This window comes from Geotrypetes seraphini, chromosome 8 (genome assembly GCF_902459505.1).
Source record: "Geotrypetes seraphini chromosome 8, aGeoSer1.1, whole genome shotgun sequence".
Lineage (NCBI taxonomy): Eukaryota > Metazoa > Chordata > Amphibia > Gymnophiona > Dermophiidae > Geotrypetes > Geotrypetes seraphini.
In genome coordinates this window covers 159,710,570-159,728,988 of record NC_047091.1, presented here as the reverse complement: position 1 = coordinate 159,728,988, position 18,419 = coordinate 159,710,570, and the positions used below count along the sequence as shown (strand labels likewise).

The 18,419-nt window shown below is 43.9% G+C and overlaps 1 protein-coding gene across 7 annotated transcripts in view; it reads right to left on the bottom strand.

The window, feature by feature from the left end:
- Positions 1 to 18,419, bottom strand: part of CUX2 (cut like homeobox 2) — a 552,659-nt gene that overhangs the window by 122,759 nt on the left and 411,481 nt on the right. The window lies entirely within an intron of this gene.

The window sequence follows — 18,419 nt, the reverse complement described above, 5'->3', positions numbered from 1 at the left end:
GTGAGCCTAGCACTTATATGTACAGGTTCTAGAACACTATTAGTTACACACCTGTCAGCAGTTAGGCACTAATGTAGGTGCTTGCGCCTAGGGTTACCAGATGTCCGGGAAAACTTGGACATGTCCTCTTTTTAGAGGACTGTCCAGGTGCCCAGAAGGACTTCCAAAACATGACAGTTTGTCCGGGCCCCGAGTTCAGGACCGCGTCTGGAGAGCTACCGAGCATGCATGGAGATGATGTGATGACATCACATGTATGCGTGCATGCATGTGACATCATGGTGTCGCATCCACACATGGCTGGAGGCTCTCCAGACGCAGCCTGTGAAGAAGAAATGAGGGCTGTGTGGGGACGAGGCTGAAGGCGAACGGGACGAGGCCACATGTCTTTTTTGCATGAGCAAATCTGGTAACCCTATTTGCGCCTAAAGTTAGGTGAGTAACTATTTATTTATATACCATTGCATATATCTAAAATAGAGAATGACACGGGGAAAAAATGTGCCCCCATCTCTGCGCGCTCAGCCCCCTTCCCTGCAAACCATCTGATCCCATCCTCACAAGCCTCAAATAGTTTTATACTGAACTTATTTTATTAAAGTATAAAAAGAAACAATATTCTGTACAAGTGTCATTTTATAAATCACAAATAATACAGAGCAAGGATCAACAAAACTCCTGTCTCCCCTCTCCTCCCCCTCACAAATATCACCTCCACTATTGAGAAAACCAAAGTCAAATTACTACAGAATGCTACATAGAAAAATCATGCTAACAAAATACTTCAGTCACACATAGCAGGAATAGTGTTAGGGGAGAGCAACTAGAGAGAGCCCTAAGCCAGCTGGAAGCTAAAGAAGCACAGCCTGGGCTTTACAGTCCCCAGTTATGTCTAACATCAGTTCTAGCAGGATACATATTTCAAATCTGATATCTTCTAATCACAAAACAGAAAATAGATTTTTTTCTACCTTTTGTTGCCTAGTCATTTTATTCTTCACATCACATTGATCTCAGGCTCTGGTTCCTGTTTCCATCTGTCTACCCTTAAATCACTTGCCAGTGTCTCCTGACCATTTGACATGTCTTCTTTCTCCATGCACACCATTTATCTTACATCTCTGTATGTTTTTCTCCCATGATTAGCAAGCATCTTGCTTCTCTGTCTCCTATACTTCCCTTACTAGTATTTCCCCTGTGCCCATCTCCCTGCCTTCATCATCTCACTATTCTATGATCCCCTCCTACTGTGTACAGTATCACTCCTCCATATCCCCCCTGTTCAGAATCTTCCTTCTGTGCTCTTATTCTCCTGCATGTCTAGCCATCTTCTCTCTGTGTCCATATACCCTCCCATGTCTAGCATTACCCCTCTGTGTCCATATGCCACCCCCATGCAGATGAAGCATTCCCCTTTTTGTCCCTGTTCCTATGTTCCCATCCATGCCCACCATCTCCCTTCTTTTTGTATATCTCCCTGTGTCCATTATCTCCCCTCTTTACTCCCTTACATCAAGGTGTCTCTCACACTCTCTCTTTCCTCTCTCCCTCTGCTATGTTTAATATTTCAGCCATTCTTACTTCACCCCCTTGGTTCAGTTTTTCTCTTTCCCTTTCCTTCTCTCTCTTCCTCCCTGCAGGTCCTGCACGTCCCTCAGCGGCAAGAAGGTTCTGGTCGGAGCAGCCCTGCATGCAGGAATCTTCTAACAGGCTGGTAGGCCTGTCCCGGGAGACGTGAAAGGGCCAACTCAGGAGAATCTCAGGTTTGTTGGGGTTTTTTTTGCCTCCCACCATCGGGAGGGAGGGAGGGTGCAAGGATGGGGGATGGTTGGACCTGCAATAGGGAGGGAGTGGGGGCTGCTGGACTCACAAGGGGGGGATGCTGCTGCACCTGCGATCACGAGAGGGGGCTGCTGGACATATGATCATGAGGAGGGCTGCTGACTGGGAGGGGTGGGAAGGGAGGCAGATATTTTACTGCGGGGACTGGCAATTACTCGTATTCTCTTTTCCCATTTTGGGTAGGCGAGTGATGTTTTTCGATAGACATCTGTGAACTGCTGACAGACCCGGTGCAAAGATTGATGTGAAGATATCTAGTAATTCTGAGCATTTGTGCAAGGAAGTATATTAGTGCAGTGGTTCTCAAACCTGACAGTCAGGTTTTCAGGATATTCCATGTGAATATTGATAAAAGAGATTTGCAGGCCTAATGCCTCCATTATATGTAAATCTTTCTCATGAATATTCACTAGGGTTGTCCTGAGGATTGGCTGGTGATCCCTCAGGAGAGATGTGAGAACCAATTTGCTAAAATGCTTCCTTGTACAAAGGCTCAGAATTACTAAAGATCTTCACCTCTGTACTTTATCCAATTCTTATGTTATGTTCTTATATTCCACTTATACCACTACAAGTTCGAAGCGGATTGCAGAAAGATAAGACCAGATAAATTAGGTCTAGAATGTGAAAAATTACAATTACATCGATACTGTATACATGGCCTAGCCCAGTGGTCTCCAATGCATGGACTTTCTATTGTGGCCCTCAAACAGTTGGCTGAAATGCTCTTCAGATCCTGAAAATGCGTTAATTTCAGTCTTGACCACTTGATATACAGTACTCCCCCGATATTCGCGGGGATTTCGTTCACCACTGAAAATCCTGCACCTGAGAAGTCTTTGGGTTGTTCTGCATATAGGACATTAGCTTCTCATCTGTCTATTTTTTCAAGCAGATGGCTTAATCCTCTTGGCTTTTATTTATAGGAGTTAATTTTTCAAAACAATGGGGGGTGCTAAATTCAACATTAATGACCCCTCCCTAGACATAATCAAGATGTTTGCTCAATACTGGGGCTGCTCAATCATCCACTGCACCCACAGAGCTGGCTCCTATGGGACAGTTCATAACTGCCTTTCTAGCGGGGTTCGAGGAGAGATAACCCACAACCCTATTTATTACATGATCAGAAGCTGTCCATAGCTGCACCTGGATCTTAGACACAGACATTGATAACTGATCTCATTTAAAATTAGGGTTGTGTCTAGGATTGAAATATAAGGTTTGAACAGTGAGTTGAGCAGTGCCCTTTGTGGCAATCTGTCTGGGATGCAGAACCTGCCAACTCCACTGAGGACGTGAAAATATAATATTACATCTTCTGTCATTTAAGGAGTAATTATTTTCCTTTACAGCATACGTGTCCTCTAAGTGCCTAACTATAGATACAATGTTATAGAACTGCCCTCTAAACCTGATAATAAAAAAGCACCGCAGGCATGCACAAAAAAGATGATCCTGACTTTTGCCAAGTCTCTCGTTCTACAGATGTTCTGGTTTTCAACGGTCAAATGTGAACCAAAACGGATGATCCTGACTTTACCAAGTCCCTCGTTCTACAGATGTTCTGGTTTTCCGCTGTCAAATGTGAACCAAAACAGATGATCCTGACTTTACCAAGTCCCTCGTTCTACAGATGTTCTGGTTTTCCGCTGTCAAATGTGAACCAAAACAGATGATCCTGACTTTACCAAGTCCCTCGTTCTACAGATGTTCTGGTTTTCCGCTGTCAAATGTGAACCAAAACAGATGATCCTGACTTTACCAAGTCCCTCGTTCTACAGATGTTCTGGTTTTCCGCTGTCAAATGTGAACCAAAACAGATGATCCTGACTTTACCAAGTCCCTCGTTCTACAGATGTTCTGGTTTTCCGCTGTCAAATGTGAACCAAAACAGATGATCCTGACTTTACCAAGTCCCTCGTTCTACAGATGTTCTGGTTTTCCGCTGTCAAATGTGAACCAAAACAGATGATCCTGACTTTACCAAGACCCTCGTTCTACAGATATTCTGGTTTTCCGCTGTCAAATGTGAACCAAAACAGATGATCCTGACTTTGCCAAGTCCCTCGTTCTACAGATGTTTTGGCTTTCCACTGTCAAATGTGAACCAAAACAGATGATCCTGACTTTGCCAAGTCCCTCATTCTACAGATGTTCTGGATTTCCGCTGTCAAATGTGAACCAAAACAGATGATCCTGACTTTGCCAAGTCCCTCGTTCTACAGATGTTTTGGCTTTCTACTGTCAAATGTGAACCAAAACAGATGATCCTGACTTTGCCAAGTCCTTCATTCTACAGATGTTCTGGATTTCCGCTGTCAAATGTGAACCAAAACAGATGATCCTGACTTTACCAAGTCCGTTCTACAGATGTTCTGGTTTCCCGCTGTCAAATGTGAACCTAAACAGATGATCCTGACTTTACCAAGTCCCTCGTTCTACAGATGTTCTGGTTTTCCGCTGTCAAATGTGAACCTAAACAGATGATCCTGACTTTACCAAGTCCCTCGTTCTACAGATGGTCCCTCGTTCCACCCGGATGGTCTCGGGACTCAAGGATCTCCCGTATGAAGAACGGCTAGACAAATTACAGCTATACTCGCTCGAGGAGCGCAGAGAGAGGGAGGACATGATCGAGACGTTCAAGTATTTCACGGGCCGCATCGAGGCGGAGGAAGATATCTTCTTTTTCAAGGGTCCCACGGCAACAAGAGGGCATCCAGGGAAAATCAGGGGCGGGAAACTACGAGGTGACACCAGGAAATTCTTTTTCACTGAAAGGGTGGTTGATCGCTGGAATAGTCTTCCATTGCAGGTGATTGAGGCCAGCAGCGTGCCTGATTTTAAGGTCAAATGGGATCGACACATGGGATCTATTCACAGGGCAAAGGTAGCGGAGGGTCATTAGGGTGGGCAGACTAGATGGGCCGTGGCCCTTATCTGCCGTCTATTTCTATGTTTCTATGTTTCTACAGATGTTCTGGTTTTCCGCTGTCAAATGTGAACCAAAACAGATGATCCTGACTTTACCAAATCCCTTTTTCTACAGATGTTCTGGTTTTCCGCTGTCAAATATGAACAAGAAAACTGACTGCATTGCCTGAAAGCAAACATGTCATATGTGCAATTTCTGCATGATATGAGTTAGACATGTATGATGTTCTTGAATGCCAAAAGTAGTGTTTTGAAACTTTACTAATCCCCCCTTTTACAAAACCGTGGTAGCGTTTTTTTAGCGCAGGCCGCCGCGCTGAATGCTCTGTGCTGCTCCCGACGCTCACAGGAAATCTATGAGCGTCGGGAGCAGCGCGGAGCATTCAGCCTGCCGGCCTGCACTATAAAACGCTATCGCGGTTTTGTAAAACCGGGGAGGGGGGAGGTGGGGGGGGGGTAAATGACTGTTTGAAAAATACAATGTGATATATTATTGGTGTTTTATAACCAGCACATTAAACCTCTTGCCTCATTCTCTCTCTTTCGCATCGAGTGTGCATACAACACTTTTGCTTTCAGGTGACAACTGTATCACAACACAGTGTACTCTCAGCTCTTGAGCCTGTCTGTTGTAGTGAAAGGAGAAGGAGAGACTAGGGCAGTTTGTGCCGAGGTAAGCAGGTGGGTTCTGAACACTGTGTCTTCCCTCTGTCAGCACTACACCATCATTAGCTGTGTGTGCTCAGCAGGGTGTGCCATTATGTCTCCCAGGGCTGGTGTAATTATACATTGACATAATTAACCCAGCAAGTCCATTAGGCAGGCCAGCTAAAAATTCATCTATAATTATTTGTTGTGTGCATGCTAATGAGTCCATCTGCACAGCCATTGTACAACACGAACAAATTAATTTATAAGTCTGGGATTTTTTTTTTTTTTTTTTTTAATAAGTTCAGGAAAATGCCTCTTATTGTGGTTATTATTTTTTTTTCCTATACATTGAATATAAATGGAACAGAATTCTGTGGTGGGGGTCAATCATTCAGATACATAACTAAATGAAACACAATGCAGATTCGATGGCTATTACACTATTGTGTTTACCTAAGGCATAAATGCATTCACATCTGGTGATAAAATTAAGCCGCGGCATGGAAAAAATTACCCAGAAAAAGCCATATCAAGACAACCGTGTGAATTGTCCTCTCACATGGTTTTCATTCTGAGGTACACTTTAGGCATAGTAAACATTTTTGTATTATTTTGGAATTATGGGCTTGTGGCATCTAAATTTATGGTAAAACAATTTTTTTTTTAATTTGCAAAAATAGAAAACAAAACCAACACATAACAGCGAATAGAAGAAATTACAAAGAATAATGTATACATTCCTATCTCTAAGCCCCCCCATTACACCCCCCCCTCCGCAGTACCAAATATACCACAAGAGAGCAATACAGTAGGCTTTTGACTCTTATAGCCCACAGAGAAAAAGAAAACCCTCCCCCACACTGGAAAGAAGAAAAAACTGAAGGATGAAAAACCAAACCAATAAAAAACCCAATAAAAGCCTAAAAAACCAAACAAACCCACATTTCTCTCAAGCTCCACTGCCCCCCCCCCCCATGTCTCCCAACCACAAAATCGGCCAGGGGCAGCTTTAAAGAGAATTCAAAATGCTGCTTCGGGCCCTTGGCGACAAAGACTGGATATAAGGGTCCCATACCTGAAGGAACTGTTGTTTACGTTTAGGGCTGTGACCAACAGCTCTGTGCTCCAGAAGTAACCGAGCATATAGATGACTTCTCCAGGCCCAAAAGGATGATAAGGTATCACTCATCCAAACTGAAAGAATCACCCTCTTCCCCATGACCCCCCCCTCTCATGAATTGACGCCGACTACTACGAGGTAGACAAAATGCCTCATATTTATCAAGTAACAGGCCAAGCGCAGAAAATGGAAAAGGATGACCCAAAATACCCTCCACATATGATAAAATCTTCTCCCCAAACTATTTAATCTTTGCACCGGACCACACTGTGGCCCCTAAATTTAAATCTTTCATGGGCATGGAGGAGTCGTCTAATGGTTAGAGCAGTGGGGCTGAGAACCAGGGAAGCCAAGTTCAAGCTTTACCAATGCTCCTTGGGATCTTGGGCAAAACATTTGGGGGATCCTTAAAGCATCATACAGTACTTTTTAAATTTGCATGCAGTAACCAAGTGGTGAATAATTTTTGGGCTTGTTTTGAAGGGGGGTGTCGGGGTAGAGAGCGAGTATTCACGTGCCAAGCAGTTGGCGTGTCTACATTACCACTAGCTGGTTAGTGCATGGATAACACAGGAGCCCTTACTTCCTACAAAATAGGCAATTTTTAAAAAAGGGATGCAAGCTGTTAAGAAGAACCTAAAAATAGCCATACTGAGTCAGACCCAGTATCGTTTCCACAGTGGCCAATCGGTATCAGGTCAAAAGCGCGCTGGGACAAAGGCGCGCGCAGACAATTGAGCGCAGCGCGGAGGTGCGCGCCGCAGAAAATTACTGTTTTTACGGCTCCGACGGGGGGTGGGGGTGGGGGGAACCCCCACACTTTACTTAATAGAGATCGCACCGCGTTGTGGGGGTGTTTTGGGGGGTGTGGGGGGTTGTAACCCCCCACATTTTACTGAACACTTCACTTTTTCCCTGTTTTTAGGGAAAAAGTTAAGTTTACAGTAATATGTGGAGGGTTACAACCCCCCCAAACCCTCCACAACGCCGGCGCGATCTCTATTAAGTAAACTGGGGGGGCTCCCCAACAAAATCCCCCATCGGAGCCCCTAAAACTGTAATTTTCTTTGGCGCGCGCCTCCATCTTGCGCTCAGTTGTCGGCGCGCACCTTTGTCTTTCGCGGGGCTGTCTATGAACCGGCCAATCCAGTACCTGGCAAAAACCCAACCAGCAGCATCCCCAGAGCAAGCCTTGACTTCCCCAAGTCTCAATTGCAAACTATGGACTTTTCCTCCAGAAATCAGTGCAAACCTTTTTTTTTTTTTTAATGCCAGCTATGCTAACTACTGTTACCCACATCTTCTGTCAACAAGTTCCAGAGCTCAATTTTTCTTTGGGTGAAAAAATATTTCCTCCTATTTATTTTAAAGGTATTTCCCTGTAACTTCATCGAGTGTCCCCCCCCCCTAGTCTTTGTAATTTTTGAAAGAGTAAAAAATTGATTCACTTGTACCCGTTCTACACCACTCAGGATTTTGTAGACCTCAATCAGATCTCCCCTTAGCCATCTCTTTTCCAAACTGAAGAGACCTAGGCCCAGATGCTCTAAACTCACCGTGCCGGTTTAGCAACAAAGAATTTTATCTACCGATGCACATAAAGGCTCACCACGCTCTTTTCCAGCGACTATGCTAGGCAAATGTGGTCATTAATATTCAAACTTGTACTCCAGGTCGTGCTCCGACATTGCCTGTTGATGCATAACATAACATTGTGCTTATTGACTGCGTAACCAGAACTTCAACGCGGTTCACAAAAAATTATAAAAGTAAACACGTTACACGAAATAAGATGATTCGTTAAACAGTCAAATATTTAGAAAAAAGAGAGGTCTTCAATTGTTTTCTAAAATGGCCATAGGAATGGGTAGTAAGCAACAATATTCGGAATTCGTTGTCATGAAGAGCTGCCCGAGATGCCAAAGTATGATTTAGAAATTTCTTACTCCTGCAACCCTGGACAGATGGAAAATTAAACAAAGGATGAGTTCTTCTACTATGTCTGTATGATGCTAAAGAAAATCTATTGACTAAGTAAGAAGGAGCTGTACCAGAAACAGCCTAGTTTAAACAATGCCTGGGCCTCCATTGGCAGCCAATGCAATTTGCGATAAAAGGGTGTAACATGATCGAATTTCTTCAGGCCATAAATCATTCTGACCACTGTATTCTGTATTATTGTAAGTCTTGCTAATTCTTTCTTGGTGACTGTCAGATAGATAATATTACAATAATCGAGAAGACTCAGTAGTAACGATTGAACACCAACTTTTAATGCTCCGGTTACCATGTGCATCAAAGCTTAGGCTGTCCACCGCATGCAAGGTAGAAGTTTATCATATTTGGAGGGGGCTGCCGATTGCGTGAGGGGAACATTTCTCCCGCCAAAGCAGTGTTAAAAAAAAAAAAAAAAAATTTTTTTTCACATTTTGTACCCTCCCCTTATGACATGCGTCTACGATGCGTTCCTACAAGGCTTGCCTATGACTGACACTCACGAGCATGCGCACATTCATGCCTCTTTCCATGGACTATTCTGCGCATGTGTCGGTCGCTTTCTCCAACGACGGATCGGGTGGGATTTCTGTGGGCCTCCGCAAACCTCATTTGCACGTGAAGCTGTTTGAACATCCATTGTCGTTTTAAAATTGGGCAATTTAACCGGCAACACTGCGACCCGCAGGATTTTAATGGCGATTTTAGAACATCTGAGCTCTAATGAAATAGATAGAAAAAAAAAAAAAGGCTCTTTTATGGCCATGGTAAAAATGGCCTCGGCGTGTGGGAAAGACCTGCATAAGGGTGCACTATGGCCAATTTTTACCGCAGCTTAGTAAAAGGATTGCTTAACAAATCATTGCATCAAGTACAGTTAACCTCCTAATCCTATGAAAAGGGCGCATAAATTTAAGCGTTGTGTGCGGCTTATATTTATAGAATACTACCACTCACAAGGGTGAATATATGTTTACGAGCGTAAGTGTTAGAAAAGGGCTCACAATTACATACGTTAACATAAAATACTGTAATTTGCACACTAAGGGCTCGATTGTCAAAACGGCATCCTGCCTATAGGCAGTGGTAGGCACCCTACCGCCATCTAATGGACTAATTGGGATGCACGTTAAAAAATAATTCAATGTAGTGAACGACGCCTATTTACGGAAGCGCCTAGGCATGCCTAGGGATGCCTAAGGCCAGCGTAGGCATGGCTTAAGCCAGAAGTGGCCTTAGGCGTCCATAGGTGTGCCTAAGATGCTTCCATAGGCGCGAGTCAGAAGCCTTAAATGTAGGCCTGTAAAACACTGGCCTACATTTAAGGCAGTGGTCTCAAACTCGTGACCTGTCAGGTACTATTTTGAGGCCCTCGGTATGTTTACCATAATCACAAAAGTAAAATGGAACAGTTTCTTGATCATATCTCTCTTTAGCTATAAATTACAATATTATTATTAAGGCTTAGCCAAAAGGAAAGATTTATATACTATAAAGAGCTTTACCTCATACAAAATTGTCATCTAATATAATAAAACCCTAAGCGCGCATGCGCACTCTTACCTGCGTGTTCCATTTTCCGTGAGCTGTAGGGCCCCGCTGGCAAGAGTGCGCATGCGCGCTTCTACTCCCTCCCTGTAAGTTTGCCACCGTCGCCCCCTCGCCCCGTACACCCTTTCCCGGCGCACACAAACCCCCATTGACCCTCCCACCATGAGATGACCATTAAACCTACTGGCTCCAGCAGCGGCCGCATCACACTAAAGACGCTGCTTCGCGGCCTTCCCATGCTCTGAATTCCTCTGCCAGCGTCTCTGATGACATCATCAGAGACGCGGCAGAGGAAATCAAGAGCACAGGAAAATAAAGGGGGAGGGTATGCTTCTGCTGCTACTGCACAGGGAAGTGGAGTGGGGAGGGAAATGCTGCTGGTGAAAAAGGGGGTTGGGGCTGAAAGGGAAAAGATGGGAGAAGGGGGCTGGGGGGGGGGGGTAAAAATGGGTTTGAAGCTGGAGCTGGGGCTGAAACTAGGGGGACATGTGAGGGAAGGAGGCTTTACTAGCACCCGTTAATGTAACGGGCTTAAACACTAGTTTCTTTAATAAGACATTAACTATTTTTTCTGAGGCCCTCCAAGTACTTACAAATCCAAAATGTGGCCCTGCAAAGGGTTTGAGTTTGAGTCCACTGCTACAGGACAACTGGGTGGATTGGTCAGAACTTTTATGTATTTTAGGAAAAAAAAAATACATACTAGGCACCTGAAAAGCCAGATTAGTCAAAAATCTATAGTCAACAGGACAGAATGAGAGGAATACGTGCGATAAGAGAGTCCCTGTAAAACACAGGCTGTGGATTTCTATGATGGGTCTGGAGGTTCAACAAATTCCCCTTGCTCATGGCTCTTTACCAAGGTCTGAAGTATTTCAACACTCTCTAGCAAACTGGAAAACTTCACAAGAAATAGCCCAGAGACTGCCCACGGCATTCGGTTCTTACTAGAGTGCACTGAAGGTTTTCTTTGTCTCTCAAAGACATGCATGCTCATTAAAACCGTAAGACAGTGGAACAAATTCAGTTCAGCTTTTGCATTGGATTTAATAAGTGGATGGAAAGTTTTCATTCTTGAATCAGCACTGTGTCAACAGTATGATACTTCTTAGGGTGGTACACTTCTCCTGCAGAGAGGAGACAGGCAGGCTGGAAGATGCCCTTTTAGTAGGAGATGTAAATTAAAAAAAAAAAAAAAAAAAAAAAAAAAATGGTCCACCAAATTTGAATCAAGTCCAATAATTTTATGCCTTTTAATGACTGTTTATATGATACATGATCCCTAATGAGAGCAAGTAGACATGAAAGGGGATAATGGAGATCCCTGGGGGACACCACATGGATTACTCCACCTACCTGAGAAATTGTCGTTAATATGAACTTGATAAGCTTGTGATGTGAGGAAATCCCGAAACCATTCAAGAACCTTATCTCGAATGCCAATAGCATCCAAACACTCTAATAATTTTTTTGTGATCGTCCAAGTCGAAAGTAAAGCTCATATCAAATTGAACTCCTTTAACCTATTTGAGTAAGAATCTATATCATGCTTGGCCTTTAACTAAATACAAAATAACTGTTCAAAGTTATTAAAACGCATGCAGATTGTGGAAAATTGCAGGCCGACCTTGGGAAATTGGAAGACTGGGCGTCCAAGTGGCAGATGAAATTTAATGTGGACAAACGCAAAATGATGCGCATTGGGAAGAATAACCTGAATCACAGTTACCGGATGCAGAGGTCCACCTTGGGGATTAGTGCCCAAGAAAAGGATCTGGGTGTCACTGTAGACAATATGATGAAACCTTCTGCCCAATGTGCAGCAGCGGCCAAAAAAACAAACAAGATGCTAGGAATTATTTTAACTAGACTAAGAATGTTATAATGCCTCTGTATCGCTCCATGGTGCAACCTCACTTGGAGTACTGCGTTCAATTCTGCTCTCTTTATCTCAAGAAAGATATAGCAGCATTAGAAAAAGTTCAAAGAAGAGTAACCAAGATGATAAAGGGGATTGAACGCTTCTCATATGAGGAAAGACCGAAAAGGTTAGGGCTCTTCAGCTTGGAAAAGAGACGGCTGAGGGGAGATATGACTGAAGTCTACAAAATCCTGAGTGGAATAGAACGGGTACAAGTGGATCGAATTTTCACTCTGTCAAAAAATTACAAAAACTCAAAGTTACAGGGAAATAATTTTACAGCCAATAGGAGGAAATATTTTTTCACTCAGAGAATAGTGAAGCTCTGGAACGTGTTGCCAGAGGTTGTGGTAAGAGCGGATAGTGTAGCTGGTTTTAAGAAAGGTTTGGACAAGTTCCTGGAGGAAAAGTCCATCGTCTGTTATTGAGAAAGACACAGTGGAAGCCACTGCCACTGCCCTGGATCGGTAGCATGGAATGTTGCTACTCTTTGAATTGGCCACCATGAGAACAGGCTACTGGGCTTGACGGACCATTCGTCTGACCCAGTAAGACTATTCTTATGTTCTAAAAAGAGAAAATATCTCTCTATATGGTGCCTAGCTTTATGTGCTATTTCTGCGCTGATTTTTCAGAAGTAAGGTGACAAAATAGGCCAAAAAAAGGCAGATTGGTGCAGAACCAATAGTATTCCCAACTCAAGCGTGCAAGAACAAATCAAACTACAAAACAAACCCCCTTACTAATCAATCAGCACACTCACTGTGCAGTATGCAAGATGATTGCAGTCTAAAAGGTAGTTTAATCAAAGTGACTTAAGCTTCACGCATCAATGGCTTCAAAACTGGTAAAACATCCGATGAGATTCACCTGCCCCCTAAAGGTTCTTCCACACTGAAATTGCTTTTTCCTACCTTTTGGATGTTTTTCCAGTTTTGAAGCCATTGATGCTTGAAGCTTAAGTCACTTTGATTAAATTACCTTTTAGATGAAATCATCTTGCAAACTGCATCGTGAGTAGGTTCATCAATTAGTACGGGAGTTTGCTTACACAACTCTGATACAGAATAGCGCCTATATGTGTTTCTATGTGGATCTGAAAAGGGGGCTAACAACGGGAGGGACGGGGGTAGGTCAGTGACGTTCTCTTAAAATGTGTGTACGGTCATAAAATTTCGTGGATCCACGCCCAGTTTATGCGCTGGGATTTACAGCAGGTTTCAGTGGGTATAAATGCCTGCGCCCAAAATTAAGTGGTCACCCACTATTCTATAAAGGGCGTCCACCCTTGAGCGCTCTTTTTTTTTAATATTTATTGAGCATGTCAAGAAAGATCAAATTCCAATTTATTTATTTAAAAATTTTATAGCTCGCTACATCCACAATTTTGAGCGGGTTACAAAACATTCATAATGACTAATGTCAAACAAATATTCAACATACAATTAAAACACGCTAAAATGTAACAAATATTTTTAAAAAGGCTAAAAAGTAGGCAAGATTATTCCTGGAATCGCTCACTACAAAGTATAATATATCTACCTACTACTTCTCCAAATATAACAATAGAATAAATAACCTGAAAGAAAGATGCATTCGACAACTAATAAAATTAAATTTGGATTATAAACCTGAAAATTGGATTAGATCAGGTGCTTCAATTGTGCCCTGGCTTTTCAGCTCTCTGAAGCTTACTGCTCTCCCATTCCCTATTGTTTTTTCCCCTTACATGTCTTCTTTACTATTTTTTAATCTGTATTTCTTTCCCATCCCATTCCTTTTGTATTTCGTTTTGTCGTGTCAGTCAAATTTATACAGTTCGTTTCCCTTTGATTATTGTAATTTAATATTTTAATATTTTGTACATCGCTTAGAATTTGGAATAAGCGATTAATCAAGTATTTAAAAAACTTGGAAACTTCATATGCCCGATTATAACCCCCACTAATGGAGCCCGCGTAATAGAATGCCATTTAGCGCCACGTTTTTTTTCAGTGTCAATTTCTGAGCGCCATTTACTGAATCTAGATTTGTGTGTCTAAAGCAGTGACTCGCACGCTTTGCGAAGCCGCGGCCCACTAAACGTGATGGTCGTGAAATCGTTGGGATTAGGTGAAACACTTACAGCATGGGTCCACGATTGGCCGAGTGGTAGACTTCAGAGGGTGGTGGTTAATGGTACCATCTCTAAAACGTCGGAGGTGACCAGTGGGGTGCCGCAGGGCTCGGTCTTGGGTCCGATCCTTTTCAACTTATTCGTAAGAGACACGACTCAGGGGCTTCAAGGTAAAATAGCATTATTCGCCGATGATGCCAAACTATGTAACATTGTGAGTAACGGCAGTCTGTCCGACAGCATGACGCAAGACCTGCTTTTAATGGAACTTTGGTCCTCGACCTGGCAGCTTAGCTTCAACGCTAACAAATGCAAGGTCATGCACCTGGGCAACAATAATCCGTGCAGAACGTACACATTAAATGGTGAAACCTTATCATGGACTACAGCAGAACGGGATTTGGGGGGTGATCATCAGTGAAGACATGAAAACGGCCTGGGTTGTATCCGGAGAAGCTTTGTTAGTCTGAAGCCCGACGTCCTAATGCCCTTGTACAGAACCATGGTGAGGCCTCATCTGGAGTACTGCGTACAATTCTGGAGGCCACATTACCGTAAAGATGTGCTGAGAGTCGAGTCGGTACAGCGAATGACCACCAGGATGGTCTCGGGGCTCAAAGATCTATCATACGAAGAAAGGCTGAACGAATTGCAGCTATACTCTCTCGAAGAACGTAGGGAGAGAGGAGACATGATTGAGACGTTTAAGTATGTCACTGGTCGTATCGAGGTAGAAGATGATATTTTCCTTCTTAAAGGACCCTCGGCCACAAGAGGACACCCGCTGAAAATAAAGGGCGGGAAGTTTCATGGCGACACCAGGAAATACTTCTTCACCGAAAGAGTGGTTGACAGCTGGAATAAGCTCCCAGAGCAGGTGATTGAGGCCAGCAGCTTGCCGGATTTTAAGAACAGATGGGATGCTCATGTCGGATCTCTACGAGGGAAAGGTCATCAGAGAGCGATTAAATAGGGGGTGGGTCAATGGTGTGGGCAGACTCGATGGGCCTCGGCCTTTTTCTGCCGTCACTTTCTATGTTTCTATGTCGTGACTCGAGGGCATCCGGAAGTGCGCGGAGGTCAACGCGATGATGTCATCTGCACGCATGATGTCATCACATCGATATCCGTGCATGCGCGAAGGCCCTCCGGACGGGGCTCTGAGCTGCCAGTGTGGGGTGCTGGAAGGGAAAAGGCGCGGAGAGAAGGAGAAGCGCGGGCGCCAGCTGGCTCCCTTCAGAATGTGCCTCTCGCCGTGAGAGGCACGTCCTGTAGGCAGTCAGCCGGCACTTCTCGGCACACCTGGAATCTCAGGCGGCACACTACTGTGCCGCACCACGTAGTTTGCGATGCAGTATACCCTCCCGTGAATTCGCGGTTCGCGAATCATGGACTCAGTCATTTGCGGTATTTCCTGACCGCCTCTTCTGGGAACGAAAGTCAGGCTACACGCGCCAGGTAGCGTGTCAAAGCAGCTCCTGATTGGTGAAGCCTGACTTTAGTTCCCAGAAGAGGCAGTCAGGAAATACTAAGAATGATCCTGCAGGACATCTGCCTTTTTTTTCAGCACCTGCCACCGCCCCTGCAGCCCTCTTCCGCCTCCACTCCGCTCCTAAATCGCATTCGCGGTTTTTCAAAATTCACGGGTGCTCCTGGAATGGGACCCCCGTGAGTTTCGGGGGCGTACTGTACACTGGTTTAAAGAATATCCCTAAGAGCAAATGGATACCAGCATGAAGGACAAACAATAAAACTGAAAGAAATGAGTACTCAGAGAACCAAATTGATAGAAACTATGGGCCTGATTCTATAAAGGCACCTAACTTCTAGGCATTGCTCAGCATGGTTGTCAATAGAGAAATGACACGGGGACAAATTTTTCCCCATCCCCGCGGTAACTCATTTTCACATCCCATCTCCGCGAGTTCTTTTCCTGTCCCTGCCCCATCCCTGCAAGCTCCGTCCTCATCTGCACAAGCATTAAACACTTTAAAATCATAAGTAGCAACATTCTAGAGCTCAGATTGTGATGTCATAATGCCTCATTCCACCAATGCCTAAGCTCCGTCCTCATCTGCACAAGCCTCAAACCTTTTAAAATCATAAGTAGCAACATTCTAGAGCTCAGATTGTGATGTCATAATGCCTCATTCCACCAATGCCTAAGCTCCGTCCTCATCTGCACAAGCCTCAAACACTTTAAAATCATAAGTAGCAACATTCTAGAGCTCAGATTGTGATGTCATAATGCCTCATTCCACCAATGCCTAAGCTACGTCCTCAACTGCACAAGCCTCAAACAGTTAAAAATCATAAGTGTTCAAGGTTTGTGCGGTTAAGGAATGGAGCGGCGATAGGTGACAAAACTCATGGGGACGGGGAAATTGAGTTCCTGCTGGGACGGCAAAAAATTTGTCCCCATGTTATTCCCTAGTTGTCAATCAACCGCTAGGCATTGTTTACGGAATCACACCTAGCAGCGCCTAACTTGACTTAGGCATCACTAAGTGTCCTAATGGTAGGCACCAGTACATTAGGCCAGGGTTTTCCTGGACTAATTTATCAGCGCCTTCCACAGACACCTAGTGACGCCTATTCTCCGCCCCTAATCACGTCTACTTTTCAGGTAGGTGTCGTTAGGCGCCTCGACTTAGGCATCGCCAGGCGCCAAACAGAATTCTGCATGCAATTATAATTAATCTTTTTTTTTTTTAAATTAGTTTTCAGCGGCACGGTCAATTACCACACCAATTAAACTAATTAAGAAAAATTAAGTTGAGCGCGGATTTCGACTAGGCATCGCCTAGCCTACGCAGCATTTATAGAACTACCCATGAGTGTATGTGCGCTTCTATGTATTAAGAAATTAGCCAGATTAGTTCACATTACCTAATGTACAGAAAGGAACTCATCTAATATAATAAAACGCTAGGCCGCGCATGCGCAGTTCCATCGCGTGGGTCTGTTTTCCGTGAGATGTACAGCATCTCAGTTAGGAGTGCGCCGGAAACACTCTCTCTCTCCTCCCCAGAGACAGATATCAGACACGGCGGCTGTCGGCCCGTGCTGTTTTTTTGATCTGCCCTGCTCCTTGCCTGAAGTCCTCTCTCCTCCTCCGAGGCTGATGGACTCGCACTCGTCTATACAAAGGCAGAAACCTGTCCTTGCCTGTAACCACTGCCATTCCTGCCTTCTAAAGCAAGGCTCAAAAGTGGCAGCTGAACTGCTCCCCAGGGGATACACAGCTCAACGTTTTGTAAAAATTTTTTTATAACAGTAAAGATCACTTTAGGAGGGAAAATAATTTTTATTTAAGAATAGATTGTCTTAAACAGCACTCTTGAACCAGATGTTCCCTAACAACATTTTTTTACAGGTGTTTTCAACATCACTGAATGTGAATTAATTTTATGTAACAGCCTGCTGTTCCCAATATGCCACAGTGAATAATCGTGAGCTTCAAAGAAACAAAAGAGACAATATATTGTGTAGCTAATCCAAGCATTGTGTCAGCTGTTGGATAGAAAGGAACAAGGGAACAGGAACTGATACCTTAACAAAGAGGTAAAGAATTGGTGTGTGCCGTACACTGTTCTCCGTGCAACACATTATGGGTTTTGTTTTTTTGGTTTTGTTTTTCAGGCTTAGTGTTTAGTGCAGTGGTTCTTAACCTTGTTGGAGGTACTGAACCCCACCAGTTTCATATGCGTGTTCACCGAACCCTTCTTTATTCCCTTCGTTTTGCCGGAGCTAGACTAGAATTACTCAACTTGGCATTGCAAATCATGCAATTAGGACGCTGACTCCCATCACGTTCCGTTATACGCGTGACTCCATATTGTACATATTCGTCCGACCACTTTCGTATTTTGCTCGACATAGTTAGTAAGGGATTAAAACATTAAGATAGGTATCGCACGACGTACCATCACAACAGTTACAATTCGACTACTGTGCGCATCAAATCCCCTGCAGCACAGATAGGCCAAGCGATGTTGCAGCCAATTATGGACAAGCGGGCATATCATCACGAATCATAAGCGCTTCGGTCACGTTCAATCATCTATCAGTTAAATCACAAATTTTGATCAGGAATTGATTGATGTATATAAGGCGTTAGTTACAGATTGATAGATCAAGAAACCGAGTACACGATCAAAATCACTGAATAACTGATAGATGACTGAACGTGACCGAAGCGCTATATGAGTCGGAGGTGTGTTTTGACCTCCGCCGAACCCGCGAGACTGACTCACCGAACCCCTGGGGTTCGGTCGAACCCAGGT